The 14,898-nt window shown below is 37.8% G+C and overlaps 1 long non-coding RNA gene across 1 annotated transcript; it reads left to right on the top strand.

Moving 5' to 3' along the window:
- Nucleotides 1-1,085: 1,085 nt before the first annotated feature.
- Nucleotides 1,086-11,044, top strand: LOC115835946. Its single transcript, XR_004030921.1, has 3 exons — nt 1,086-1,096; nt 5,786-5,791; nt 10,971-11,044. It is a non-coding gene; the product is annotated as an uncharacterized LOC115835946 (long non-coding RNA).
- The last annotated feature ends 3,854 nt before the right edge of the window (nt 11,045-14,898 follow it).

Below are 14,898 nucleotides of genomic sequence, written 5' to 3'. Positions count from 1 at the left end.
CTACTATGTTCTTTGCTGAAATAGCTAAATCTCTGGAAGAAATTTGACTAGAGTGGTTCACACCACTAGGGTATGCTTAAATTTAACCTGAGCTTCTTTTTGAAAGTTAGCATGTGATGGTTAATACTGTGTGTCAACTTGATTGGATTGAAGGATGCAAAGTATTCTTCCTGGGTGTGTCTGTGAGGGTGTTGCCAAAGGAGATTAACATTTGAGTCAGTGGACTTGGAAAGGCAGACCCACCCTTAATCTGGATGGGCACAATATAATCAGCTGCCAGCAAAGCCAGAATATAAAGCAGGCAGAAAAAAAACAAACAAACATGAAAAGCCTAGACTGGCTTAGCCTACCAGCCTACCTCTTTCTCCCATGCTGGATGCTTCCTGCCCTCAAACATTGGACTCCAAGTTCTTCAGCTTTGGGACTTGAACTGGATTCTTGGTGCGGCAGCTTGCAGATGGTCCTATTGTGGGACTCTGTGATTGTATTGATTTATAATATCCCATTAGTTTCTGTCCCTCTAAGAGAACACTGTATAATACAATAAGTGCCAGCTAATAATTTTTTACTAATACCTATTGTGTTCCCAAATTGTGCTGTATTTGTTGAGACAAATGATAAAGAGAGGAAGAAGAGTATTTTAGTAGACGTATGTATGAAATGGCTTGTGTTATTTTGCCTTCTCACATTCTGCTAATAAAGAACATTACCTTGAGTACTGGGTAATTTACAAAGAAAAGAGATTTAATTAACTCACAGTTTTGGCATAGCGAGAGAGGCCTCAGGAAAACTTATAATCATGGCAGAAGGCACCTCTTCACAGGACAGCACGAGAGAGAATGATTGCCAGCAGGGCAAATGCCAGATACTTATGAAACCATCAGATCTCATGAGAACTCACTCACTATTATGAGAACAGAATGGGAGAAACCACCCCATGATTCAGTGATCTCCCACAGGGTCTCTTCCATGACAAAACGGGGATTGTGGGGATTCCAATTCAGGATGAGATTTGGTGGGGACACAGCCAAAACCATATCAGTTTGTTCAAAATGTAATTTGTCCAAATTTGTTATTTTGGTTAAAATATATTTATGTGGAGATTATTCCTGTATATCTGGGAGAAAGAATATTACATTTAGCAATCCCAGAGTGATCAGAAATAATATATGTCCAGTTGATGTAAGAATTCAATGCTGTAAATGTTAAACTTGCCAGCCATAATCTACTATATACAATGGGCAGAGTCAGTACTAGGGGAACAATGAATCTGAAAATGAAACAGGAAGAACCAATCTTGAAAAGTAATCTGAAAGCAAATTCAGTAACTTCAAAAGCAAAAGATTTTGAAAATAATAAACTATTTTATTAAAAATCAATCCATCAAAATCATTTTAATTTCATCTAGCTATATTTTAGTTAAAATAACTGCTCTTTCAAGTATCATTTAGATGAGTATATATTAACAATTTTAACAATTTTGATAACCTGACAGAAAGGTAATTCTTGACCAGAAAAACTTGTGGAAGGTTGTTTAGGAAATGGGTGTCATTCTGCGTGTTTCAATCCAATCAAATTGACCCTTAATATTAACCATCATATTTACTAAAACTGTTTCCATATATGAAGTCCTGACTGTGAGTTGTTCAGATTCTTAGTGCATTTAACAAAGAATTGAACAAATGCATAAATAAAGTAACAGAAAACAAAAATAAATATTTATTGAGGCGAAAGTATACTCCACGGAGTGAGAGTGGGCTCAAGCAAGCAGCTCAAGAGCTCTGAATATAGTATCCCTTGGGGTTTTATTGACTAAAAGAATTTGGCAACACCTGTAGGTACCCTTTTGAGGCCTCTAATTGGTTACACCCTATGCAAATGAAGACTTGGCCCATGACCAATCAGAGGCTGAAGTGGAGGCTTGGTTCATGGCCAATCAGAGGCTGATGTTTTCCTATTGGTTTAATTCCAAAAAGTCAGACAGAGGTTGGCCTTAGGCTCCCTGTCTCCAGATTGTATTCTCTTGCCTCATTTTCCCCTGAGAGACATGATCCCTGTAAATTTTTATGGGAGGCAGAGAGACCAATGGTCTTTCTTTTTTAAAATTTATTTATTTATTTGTATTTTACTTTAAGTTCTGGGATATGTGTGCAGAATGTGGAGGTTCGTTAACATAGGTATATATGTTGCCTGGTGGTTTGCTGCCCCTATCAACCCATCACCTACATTGTAAGCTCCACATACATTAGGTATATTTGTCCTAATGGTGTTTCTTCTGTATCTGCTTCATGCTAATTGGGACGCCATGCCCAGTTGGGGACCATGGAACTCTTGTAGACTATGGAACTGTTGCCTGCTCTCTCTAGTGAAGATGGGTGACTTCTCGATGGCTTTGCCTGACATAATTATCTGGAACTGGCTGGTAGCTCTGCTGCGTGATCATTTGGAGCTTAATGGTCTTTAGGTGAGAAGAAATAAATCTGGTTAAAAGATTTTAAAAACATGGTCCAAACACCAGTGGAAGTATAATTACTAACAGTGGGCCAGCTAAGGGAAGGAGCCATGAAGCCCAACTTAGTGTCCTTGTCCAGAAGCCCCATGACTCAGACAATTGTGGTTGAATTTTAGAGGCCTGGTCAGCTAATTTTGGGGCTGCATCGCTTACTAATCCTGATTGGTTGATGGAAAATACATAAGCCAATTTTTTATTTTGAAGCTGAGAGATCCATTCCTTTTCTATTTTGTAAAGCTACTGCTGCCAAGAAATCTAGTTAATTTTGTAAGGTGATGATATTAATACTTTGAGCATTGTCTTCCATGCTGTCCAAAAGATCCTTAGACAAGTGTTGTTAATAGGATAGGGAAGTTGCAAGCCTGGTAACTCCCATTCCTGCACCTGCTGTTATTCCTAGCCCTACCAAAAGGGAGTATTCCTTGTATGGTTCATTTGTGTCTGATGGTTGCAGTTAAAGGTTTAATGAGAGACTGGTTATTGGGAGCTATATTGATTTTAGGGGCTAAATAAATGAGAATACAGGTTCCTGTCCAACTGGCTGGTAAACATAAGTAGAAACTGATACTACACAGGAAAAAGGCTCCTTGTTTTTCAAGACAGAAGTTGTTCTCTGTGGTGAACATATGGGTTAGCTTGTTTCTGCTTTCCCTATTGTTAAGGTTCCTATTAAAGTAGCCTTGGTTAAAGGCTGCAAACCTTTTGGGAAGTATCCTGAGTTGCCCCAGTAGTCCTACTTTTCCAATGGAGGCAGTTAAGCTTAGTGTCCACCAGCAACTGCCTAGAGTTTGTTTTTTTTTTTTTTTTCATACTGGGGAACCAAAAGGCAACGAGAATGTCTCAGGATTAGTACATTCTTCCTAAGGAAAAATGTGAATACAGCCAGGGGATGTACCTGGACAGTATTTAATCTGTGTGTCCTTTAAAGTGCCCCCAACTGGGGTCATTTTTATAAAAACTGTACAGGTTTTCTTAATGAAGTTATCTGGGTAACTGCACAGCTCACATGATCATGTGAGGGATTAATCTCCAGAGTGTAGTTGTATTGAGGACTTTTCAAGGTTCTCAGGGCCTAACCAAAATTTTGGCTTCTTTTAATATAAAGTAGCACCTGGAATTTTAATTCTGTGTACATCGATATTGGGCCCCAAATGGGTTTTGAGGGGATGCAACCCCAGAAAGATTGCTTTGGTAGTAATGAAGAAGGCTTGCTTTTTGTTTTGTAACCTTTGTCATTTCCATACTTTTGAAGTCGTACAAGTCATCCAGGTTCATTAGTTTTAAGGGAGTACCCCACTTGTAGTTAGGGTGATAGGTCATTTTTTCAAGGGCCCAAGATCAGGCTGGGATTGGATGGCAGTATAAACAGTTCTTTGCAAAGCTGGACTGGTGGTATTTAAAAGTCCGTGTGTTAAATTTAAAAAGTTCTTAATAAATACTCATAATTCATTAATTACCAGTATATGCAGACTGTGGCAAATCATTATAGAGCCAGAAATACTTATCTGTTATTTTGTTATTTGAACAGGAACTTCAGGGGGTGGATACCTATACTGTCAGGAATGATCGTTATAAAAATGAATGAAAACATTTTGCTTAATTATGACAAAGGAAGTGATTCCATCCATTCGGAAAGGGCAGTTAAACTGTAGAAATATAAAAATAGCTACTATTATCCAGCTTACAGTAAATGTGCAACAAAGACACCAAATAGAGTTGATAGGCATTTACTAATCTTTTGACTGTCTTTTAAACAGGTGCTTCAGGTCTGCCACAGGTTCTCAGGCATAGCAGCTGGCAGGAGCTCTGGGTTTCAGGTCTAGAGCTTCAGGTATTGCAGGCTTAACTCTGGAAAAATGGATCCAACTATCTAATCCTAGTACTTTGGCTGTGGAAGGCATAGCCAGCACTACTGAAAAAGGTCCCTTCCATTCGGGTTGTAGTTGTCGAGCAGGTGACCACTCTTTCTACGTTTTAACAAGTACCTTATCTCCTGGCCTGATCTTGGGTTACTAGTTATTTCCTGGTGTGGAGAGTCATTGAGTTCCAAACTCTTGCAAATTCTGCTGAAACTGTCCCAAGCTAACTAGATATTCTATTAGACTGGCAATTTCTGGATCAGTAATTAGATCATTAGTTTAAAATGGCCTCTTATATAACGTTTCATAGCGGCTCCCATTACATTTTGCTCTTGGGGAATTACAGATCCTTAAGAGGGCTGTGGGCACTAAGCTGACCCAAGTTTCTGATGTTTCCTGACATAACTTACCTAACGCCCATTTTAGAGTATGAATAGTACTTTCTGCTTTCCCAGAGGATTGAGGTCTCTGTGCTGAATTTAAATAGTATTTGATTCCAAGAGCCTTAGCCATCCCTTGAGTCATTTGGGAGACTTAAGATGGGCCATTATCATTCTGGAGGCTTTGGAGTTACCCAAACTGGGGGATTATCTCCTTTAAGAGAACCTTCATAACTTCATTAGCATTCTCTGTTCTGGTAGGTTAAGCTTTAACCTGGCAAGTAAAGGTGTCAATTAGTACTTGCAAAAACTTGTATCCTCTGCAAGCTGGCACATGGGGAAAGTAGAGTTGCCAGTCTTCTCCTGGGTAGGTTCCCCTTCTCTGAACTGATTATATTAGAAGGGGTATTTTGCTTCCTGGATTGTTGAATACACACACTGAACAGGCTTGGAAGAACTGCTTAACTGCCAAAGCCAAGTTAGGCCCAATGAAGGGCCTGTTTACCATAGCCAGAGTCGCCTCTCTCACCATATGGTAAGAGTTATGCATGGTTTTTGTAACTTTTCATTGAGCTGTTTGAGGGAGATATAATTTTGATCCCATATATCATCAGAATCCTCATTTTTTACCTCCTTCCTCCTTTATTAACTGTTTTTCCTGTGATGTGTATTCAGGTTCTATTAGGGAATCATAGAAGTGAAGCAGTCCTAAGATTTGTTGAGACCGTACATTGAAAGCTGCTGCTTTGGCTTCCTTATCAGCCTTTTTGTTCCCTTGTGCTCTAGGGGTTAAGTCGTTTGATGCCCTCTACAGTGGATCATGGCTAAAGCCTCTGGCAAGTGTATTGCTTCCAATAGCTGTAGAATTTCAGACCCATGCTTTATGAGGGAACATTTGCTAGTCAGTGGTCGCCTTACTTTCCAAATTGCAGCATGATTATGAGCCATGAGAAATGCGTATTTGAAATTTGTATAGATATTTAGCTTCTTCCTTTTTCCCAATATTAGGGCTCAGATGAGAGCAGTGATCTCAGCTTTTTGTGATGATGTGCCTGGGGTAGTGGTTGGGACTCAGTGATGATGTTGTAATTTACTACCACATATCCAGCCAGGCATTCTTCACTGGACACAAAGCTATTGCTGTCTGTAAACCAGTTATCCTCTGAATCTGGGAGGGGCTGATCTTTTAAATCAGGTCAGCTGACATATGTGTATGCGATGACCTGCCTGCAGGAGTGATCAATCATTGGGCCTGTGGGCAGCAATGAAGCTGGATTCAGGGTGTTACAGGTTTTAAGGGTAACCTCTGGACTGTCTAGGAATATAGCCTGTTATTTGGTTAACCTTTCTCCCATCGTTCAGATATGTCCTTTTATTTCCAGGGCTGACCTTACCTGATGTGTAGTGAACACTTTCAGTGGCTGACCCAGGGTGATTTTAGTGGCTTCTTTCACTAAAATAACAGTGGCTGCTATTGCCTGCAGGCAGCTTGGTCACCCTGAGGCTACTCTGTTCAATTTCTTTGAAAAGTAGATGATTGGTATGGGTTCTGATCCCAATTTCTGGGTTAGTATTCCCACAGCTCTGCTCTTTTTTTCCTGCTATATACAAGGAAAAAGACTTAATGAAGTTTGGGATGCCAAGAGTGGGAGCTTGCTTAAGAGCCTGTTTTAACTTGGCAAAGTTTCCCCTCATTTCTAGGGCCCACTCCATTGACTCATTTTGTGGCCCCCTAGTTGCTTTATAAAGGGGTTTTGCTATGACCCCAAATTTGGAACACATATTCTGCAAAGCCCGGCCATTCCCAGAAAGGATTGAAGCTGTTGCTTGGTACTGGGGGCTCGTAAACCATATGTATCTTGCACCATTCTGGGAATATTTGCCAGGTCCTGGGGATCAAAATATACCCCAAATATTAAACCAGTTGAACGGTGATTTGAGCCTACTTTTTGAATACTTTGTATCCCCTGTGTGCCAGGAAATTCAAGGTCTTTATAGTAACTTGATCAGATGTCTCCCAGGTTGGGCTACACACAAAAAAGTTATCTACCTACTGGAGTGTCCTCCTGTTTTCCAGTTGTAGATCCCTCAGATATCTTTCTAAGGCTCAGGCCAAAAAAAAAAGGGGGTGGGGAGCTGTTTTGAAAGCCCATAGGGAGGGAGTACTGTCCAGTGTATTGTGGGTTTCCTCTGCTATTAGGATCTTCCCATTCGAAAGCAAAAGGTATTGAGATTCCAGGGCCAGAGGGATAGAAAAGAAAACATCTTTTAAATTTTAGACTGAGAACTATTCTGTGCTCCCTGGCACTTGAGTTAAAAGAGTATATGGATCTGTCACTAATGGGTGGATTGGGATCACAGTCTCATTAATTTCCCTGAAATCTTGTACCAAATAGTATTAGCCAGAAGGCTTTAAATGGGGGTATTACATTACAGGGAGAATTCCACGGTTTTAGAAGTCCATGGGCAAGCAATTTCTTAAGTACAGATGCTAGGACCTTTCTTGCTTCCAGTTTAACTAGGTATTGTTAACTCGGGTCTTTAAGCTGTATTTTGACTGGCAGTGCTGTTTTAGCCCTTCCAGGTCTCCCAGGATACAATGCTAGCAGGTTGACCTGCTTGTTGACATGGTCTGTAATATTGCCTGTATCACGGACCATTAGAAATCTTGCCAGGTGGTGCTTAAATTGTAGCAGTGCCCCTACTTATCCTGTGCAGAGATCTTGGTACAAAGGGGATCGCTCCATTCCACATGAATGCAGATTTCCAGGCCTTTGGAGTACCTGCTACCATAGATTAGGAGTTTGAGAGGCCCAAACCTTCCTGTGAAGAAATCTTAGTGCAGAACAGTCCTCTTTACTACATGCCCAAGCAGATCTCCAGGTTTTTGGAGTACTCACTCTCCTAGATTAGGAGTTTAGGTTGCCCCAATACCCATGCAGAGAGCTTGGAGCTAAAAGGGTTTCACAGCTTCAAACCTAGGCGCACTTCTGAATGCCTGGTGGCCACCCATTGATTATCCCTTGGTGCTGGTGCTTGTACCTGCCATTGCAGGGACCTGTAGGTGGGCATGCTAGGTCCAGCCCCACCCACTATGGTCCCCACCCCTCCAGTGCTTAGCAGGGAGTTCAGACCACTGCAGATTACATAGGTCAGCCCATTTCCTGAGGCAACAAAGAGCTTTGGTGAATAAAGGAGTATCAAGAATATACCCAGCCACATGAGCTACAGCTGGCTCTTACCTATAAGTATCATCTACTGCCTTGTTAGTTGAACTGTGCAGCCCGATATTAAACCTACCAAAAGAAGTGGATAGGGCTATAGAAGCAAAGACAAAAGACTCTACCCAGTATTCTCTATCACATAAGGAAGAAGGAAAAGGGAAAGAGAAAGAGCAAGAAAAAACCCACAAAGTATTATAGGGGAAAAGAGAAAAAGAAAAAAATTCTACCTGCACAAAAGAATTTTGTTTTTGAAAATTTAGAAGTGCATGCACCTTCAGATGAAAAGGAATCAGGGCAAAAATTCAAGCACCATAAAAAGTCTGAATGTATGACACCATGACAGGAACACACTAGCTCTCCAGCAGTGGTCCCTAACCAAAATGGAAACTCAGAAATGACAGAGAAAGAATTCAAAGCAAGTATTGCGAGGAAGTTCAATGAAATTCATGACAAGGTTGAAAATTAACATGAGGAAATCTATTTAAAAAATCCAGGAAATGAAGGAATAGATAAATATTTTAAAAAGAAATCAAGCAGCGCTTCTGGAATTAAAAAAACTCACTTAAGAAATTTTAAAATAGAATGGAAAGTTTTCTCAATAGACTGGAATCAACAGAAGAAAGAATTTTAGAGCTTGCAGACTGTTGTCTTGAACTAACCCAGTGAGAGAAAAATAAGAAATAAAATCTTAAAAAACAAGGTCTTTAAGAGATACAAGATTATGTAAATTGGTCAAATCTACACCTTATTGACATTCCTGAGAGAGAAGTATAAAAAGTAAACAATCAGGAAAACACATTTGAGGAAATAATCCAAGAAAACTTCACTGATCTTTCTAGAGAGGTACATATCTAGATATAAGAAATCCAGAGAACAGCTGTGAGATACTATTCAAAATGAATATCACCAAGGCATATATTCACGAGACTATCCAAGGTCGATGCTGAAGAAAAAATCTTAAAGGCAGCTAGAGAAAGAGACCAGATTACATACAAAAGGAGCCACATCAGACTAACAGCAGACTTCTCAGCAGAAAGCTTTTAAACCACAAGAGATGGGTGGCCTGTTTCTCTTTTAGGCATTCTTAAATAAAATAAATTTTGTCATCTCACCAAAGTGAGCTTCATAAGCAAAGGAGAAATAAAAGGTTTTCCAGACAAACAAACACTAGGGGAATTTGCAGTCCAGGCTTTATAAGAGATTCTTAAGAGAGTTCTAAACATGGAAATGAAAGAATGATACTTGATACCCCAAAAACACACAAGTACGTAGCCCACTGAATTTTTAAAGCAACCACACAATAGAAACTACAAAGGAAAAAGCTAACAATTTCATGATAGGTTTAAAACCTCATATATTAACATGACTTTTGAATGTAAAAGATCAAAATGCCCCAATTAAAAGGAACAGAGTTGCAAGTGGGAAAAAAGGAAATGCCCACTTACAATTGTCAAGAGACCCATCCCATGTAGAATGACAGAAAACCCATAGACTTAAAGTGAAGGGTTGGACAAAGATCTATCGTGAAAAGAGAAAATAAAAAAGATCAGGAGTTGCCCATCTTACATTTCAGAAAAGAGACTTTGAATGAAGAACAGTACAAAAGGACTCAGAAGGGCATTACGTAATGATAAAGGGTTCAATTCAACAAGAAGACTTAACGATTAAAAATGAATATGCACCCAAATTTGAAGCACCCAGATTCTTAAAACAAGTACTTTTGGAATTACCAAAATACTTAGCCACATAATAATAGTGAAGAACTTCAACATCTCATTGTGAGCATTAGACAGATCATAAGCAGAAAACTAAGAAAGAAGTTCTGAACTTTACACAACACTTAACTAATTGTATGTAATAGACATCTACAGAATACTCCATCTATCAAAGAATATACATTCTTCTCATACATAAAAATGGCAACAGTAGAAACTGGGGCCTAGTAGAGAAGGGGAGGGGTAAAGATTGAAAACTATTGAGTACTAAGCTTAGTACCTGGGTGATGAGATTATTCATGCTCCAAATCTCAGCGTCATTTAAATATACCCAGGTAACACACCTGTCTAGTATTCCCAAACCTAAAATAAAAGTTAAAAGAAACTTTAAACATAGCACTCATGGTATAACTCAGTAATTCCTTTTCCAGAAATCTGCCCACATGATATTATTATAAAATTAATGTCTGTGTCTCCTCTGCCAATCAAATGTTGAAGCTCTGAGCCTTAATGTGATAGTATTTGGAGTTGTGGCCTAGGGTTGTAATATTGAGGCCCACATGATGGAATTATGGCCTCATAAGAAGATAAAGAGACATCTCTCTCTTTCTTTTTCAGACTCTCTCTCTCTCTCTTTCTCTGCAAGTACAAAGCACTGAAGAAAGGTCATATGAGGATATATAAAGAGGGGAGCTCTCTGCAAGCCAGGTAAAGAGTGCTCATTAGAACCCAACCATGCTGGCACTCTGATCCTATAATTTCAGCTTCCAAAACTGTGAGAATATACAGTTCATTGCTGTTTTTTACGCGCTTAGCTATGATATTTTGTTATGGCAGCCTCAGCAGACTAAGGCATGAAAACGTGTGTTCACACAAAACTGTACGTGAATGTATATAGAGGACTTATTAATAGTTACTAAAAAATGGAATGAGTCACATGTCCCTCAACTGTGAAATGAATAAACAAAATATGGTACATCCAAATCTAAACAAGGAATATTATTCTTCTACAAAAAGGAAAGGAATATTTCTACATGTGACAGTATAGCTGAATCTGAGAAAGAATTCATTCTCAAAAAGCTACATAATATATGATTTTATTTACATGACATTCTTTTAGAGTCATACTTTAGGAAGAGATAACAGATCAATAAAGGCAGAGTCCAGAGCAAGCTTATCCAACCCATGGCCCTCGGCTCTATGAGGCCCAGGATGGTTTTGAAGGCAGCCCAACACAAATTTGTAAACTTTCTTAAAACATTATGAGATTTTTTTTTAAGTTCATCGGCTATTGTTAGTGTTAGTATATTAATGTGTGGCCCAAGATGATTCTTGTTCCAGTGTGGCCCAGGGAAGCCAAAAGTTTGGACACCCCTGGATTCTAGAAAAAAGTGGAGGGGTTTACTAAAAAGAGGCTTGAGAAACTCTTTGGAAGGATACACCTCTTCTGTATCCTGATTTTGGTGGTAGCTATAGACTATATACATTTGTTAAAAAAAAAATCACAAAATTGGGTATTTCAAAGTATGACTATATGTAAATTATGGCTTGATTTTCAAAATGGAAGAAATATATATTCAGTACTTTATACAAATCCTAGCATGTGATTAAGTGCTCAATGAATATAATCTAATAATATAATCTTCATTGATTTCTTAAAAATGTATAAAAATTAGTAAAAATTTAAAAATAAAAAAACATCAAACAATTCTAATAAAAGTTTCTTTGCTGTCCTTTATCTCTTCAAAACTTTTGTGGCTCCAATATCTAAAATTAAAAAATAATATTTCCCTGATGTACATTTTAACTCATCATTTGAATAAAGTAACATTATATTTTACTCTAGGCATGTAATCTGTCATTTGCGTAAAACTTTCTTAAATACATCAAAATAGAATGTGAACACTAGAGTACAATTAATTGTACATATGGCTTTTTTGAGTACATTTATTAGAAACAGGTTTCTTCTACCTTTTCAGTATTCTTCCAATATAATCTTCGTTACTAAATCAAAATACTCCTACAAGAATTAAGTTGCATGTTAAATCTAAAGGTAATTAAATACTATTTTTAAAATCTTTTCTTTCTGTCCTTATAATCTGTTCCCATAAATGTCTTTTCAAGCAATATTTAGTATACTTAGTCTTTAAATAAAAGGTGATGTAATTATCAAGGTAGTAAATCTTTTAAAAATGTGGCACATATCGTAAAAAGTTTAATTGTTTTTACTCAAAGTTTTTAAATCTTTATGAAATGCACAAAACCTCAAGAAAAATGTTCAGTAGAGGAAAAAAATCACCGACATTTTTATTCATGAATTATAGTTTCTGTTGTGAAATCTATAGCAATACTACAGGGATTTTTATTTTAACATTAAGCCTTAAGGTAAATATTAAATGTGTTTTAAATAGAAAGGTAACACACTATCCAATTCTAAGAAAATTAAAAAGATCATATTTTTATTTTATTATCATATTTGATAAAATATTTTACTAATTAAGAAAAAAGTATGCTTTCCAGAAAACAAAAGTATATTGAATAATCAAGAAAAAAAGTTAGAAAATGAAATTTCACAAGAAGAAAAAAGAAGAAAAAACATTAGAATACTCAGGAAAGACAAGAGACACCAATTTGTGGGAGACATTTTCAAAATAAAATGGAAGATTTTGTAATTACTTATTAACCATTTGATTTGCACTGTGCTGTAGAGATCCAGCAATACTGAGGAAAATCATGATAGTGTATCAGAAATATCACTGGATCATAAATTAGGAGACATATAATCATACTTCAGTTTCTTATTATGTTATTTTTTTTTAAATATTACTTTATGTTCTGGGATAGATGTGCTGAACGTGCAGGTTTGTTACATAGGTATACATGTGCCATGGCTGTTTGCTGCACCTATCAACCCATCACCTAGGTTTTAAGCCCCGCATACATTAGATATTTGTTCTAATGCTCTCCCTCCCCTTTCCCCCCAGCCCCCAACAGGCCCTGGTGTATGATGTTCCCCTCCCTGTGTCCATGTCTTCTCATTGTTCAGCTCCCACTTATAAGTGAGAACATGCGGTGTTTGGTTTTCTGTTCCTGTGTTAGTTTGTTGAGGATGATGATTTCCAGCTTCATTCATGTCCCTGCAAAGACATGAATTCGTTCCTTTTTATGGCTGCAACTTATGTTATTTTGGAAGATACATACACACAAATACATAAATAGGTGATAGATAGATAGATAGATAGATGGTAGATAACTACATATATGATCTATTATGCCTATTTGAAAATAGTTTGTGCATGTAAATGCAAATCGTGGAAGACATCATGTTACACAGTCAAAAAAATATATTTACTATTCTGTGATAGGCGTATTTTGGGATTTGTTCTCTGAGAATAGAATCATTTCTAAAAACAGTTCCCTTCCCTCTCCCACCAAAAAATGAATTTGCCCCACAGAGTTAAGCAGACCATTTTCATCTTATGTTCCTATGTACCTAGGAACCCACCCTTCTCCAGATAATGTGTCCCGAAATTTGGTATGAACTAAGTTTGGTTATGGAGAAAATCAGACAGAAAGCAGGAAGAAAAAAAACAGCTTATAAGGACACAAAATACATGAAACAGAGAAAAACAAATGTTACAATTAGTGAAATGTCAATGATATTTGCTCCAATCCTCTTCCATCTTCAAATTTATCCATTTTGGTTCCAGGTGGCAGCTTCCAGCAGGGTAGCCTTTGCTCAGGACACTTGTAAATATACAGTGGCCCTGTAACTGGGGTGGCAGGGTTGCTGCTTGCCCCCTACATCGGAAGGCTGCTTTGCTTTCCTCTCCTTCCTTGCCTTAGGTGTTTCCTGTCACTTTTCTGTTGAAATCTAGCAATCTCTTAGGTGATCTATTCAAAGCGTGATTATCTACTCACTAGTTTGGTTCTTCTTTGTGGAGGAGGTTGAGTGATGAGTGCCTCTATTCAACCTTCTTGAAGCCCTCCCCTCCTTTATTTTATTCTAATCATAATTATTCTAAATTCTCTGTCTCACAATTTTAATATCTATTTCATATCTAAATACACTCATTTTGTCTTTTCAGGCAGTGTTTTTCCTTGTCATTTGGCATGCTTTTAAATTTTTTATTGACAACTGGCCAGATTGTATGAACTGATATAAATAGATCTTAATTATAAGAATTTATTCTAATTTGGCTAGTACTTCATTTGTTTTATTTAATAAATCATGTGTGTAATGTTTGCTTTAACTTTAAGTATAAAAGGCTTCACTTTTTTCCTCCAGTGTCTTTTGTCTTTATCTCCTTCCTTAGCTTTGGTGCTTTCCTATATACTGCTCCTTAAAGAGAGACTGTCTTGTAACTCTCAGCAGTTATCCACTGGAATTAACCTGCAGCCCTGTTGGCTGGTGGTAAGGTGTTAGTAGGAGCATTCCATAAACTTTAGATTCAGTCTCAATTGTTTAGTGGCCTTATGTCTTGGGATTGTGACTTTCAGAAGTGTTTCTGTTTTTTCTCCAGTGATTTAGCTTTTTTCTCCTCAGGCCCTACTCCTTTCTCTTGCTGTAACATTCCCAATCTATTTCTTCCAAGCCTTGTTTCCTAATAAGAGTGTTTGTGCTGTTGTTCTTTTGTTTCTTTACTCCCAGAAGGCTGGAGAGACTGGGACAAGGAGGAATTCACTTTTCCCAGATGACATAGGATGTCAGAACATACTGTTTCTTTCAAATCTTGAAATTGAAGTTCTTTCTCTTAGAATGTAAGTTTTGCCACTGATAAGAACACACTGATGTTTCACAATGGTTCATTTTTCCCTTCTTCTGCCAGTGCCATGAAGGATCTTTCTTAGATCTTCACTTTAAGGATCTGGTGGGGTTCTCAAAGTAAAAGAAACAAAATACTGGGCTTCCCCAAAGACTGGCACCCCCTAAGCTTGAGGCCTCTTGGAGTTTCTCATTCTCATATCTTACCCTTCAGCTGATTATCTCTCATGCTCCCAAGATAGCCTCTTGGTGGCACTAGATGAGTTTTAATAAATATTTGATAAATTTCTCCATCTGAGTATTCATGATAGTACAAATTGTTTAGTATTTCAAATCAACATTGATAAGAGACTTTAAATACAGAGCTGAGATTATTTTTGTTTCGTGAGTAACCTATCAACCACATAATCATGAAAATCTGTAAAGATGGGACAGGACCAGAA

Source organism: Nomascus leucogenys, chromosome 1a (assembly GCF_006542625.1).
Source record: "Nomascus leucogenys isolate Asia chromosome 1a, Asia_NLE_v1, whole genome shotgun sequence".
NCBI lineage: Eukaryota > Metazoa > Chordata > Mammalia > Primates > Hylobatidae > Nomascus > Nomascus leucogenys.
Note: the sequence above shows the minus strand (reverse complement) of the source record. Positions and strands in the feature narration are given on the sequence as shown.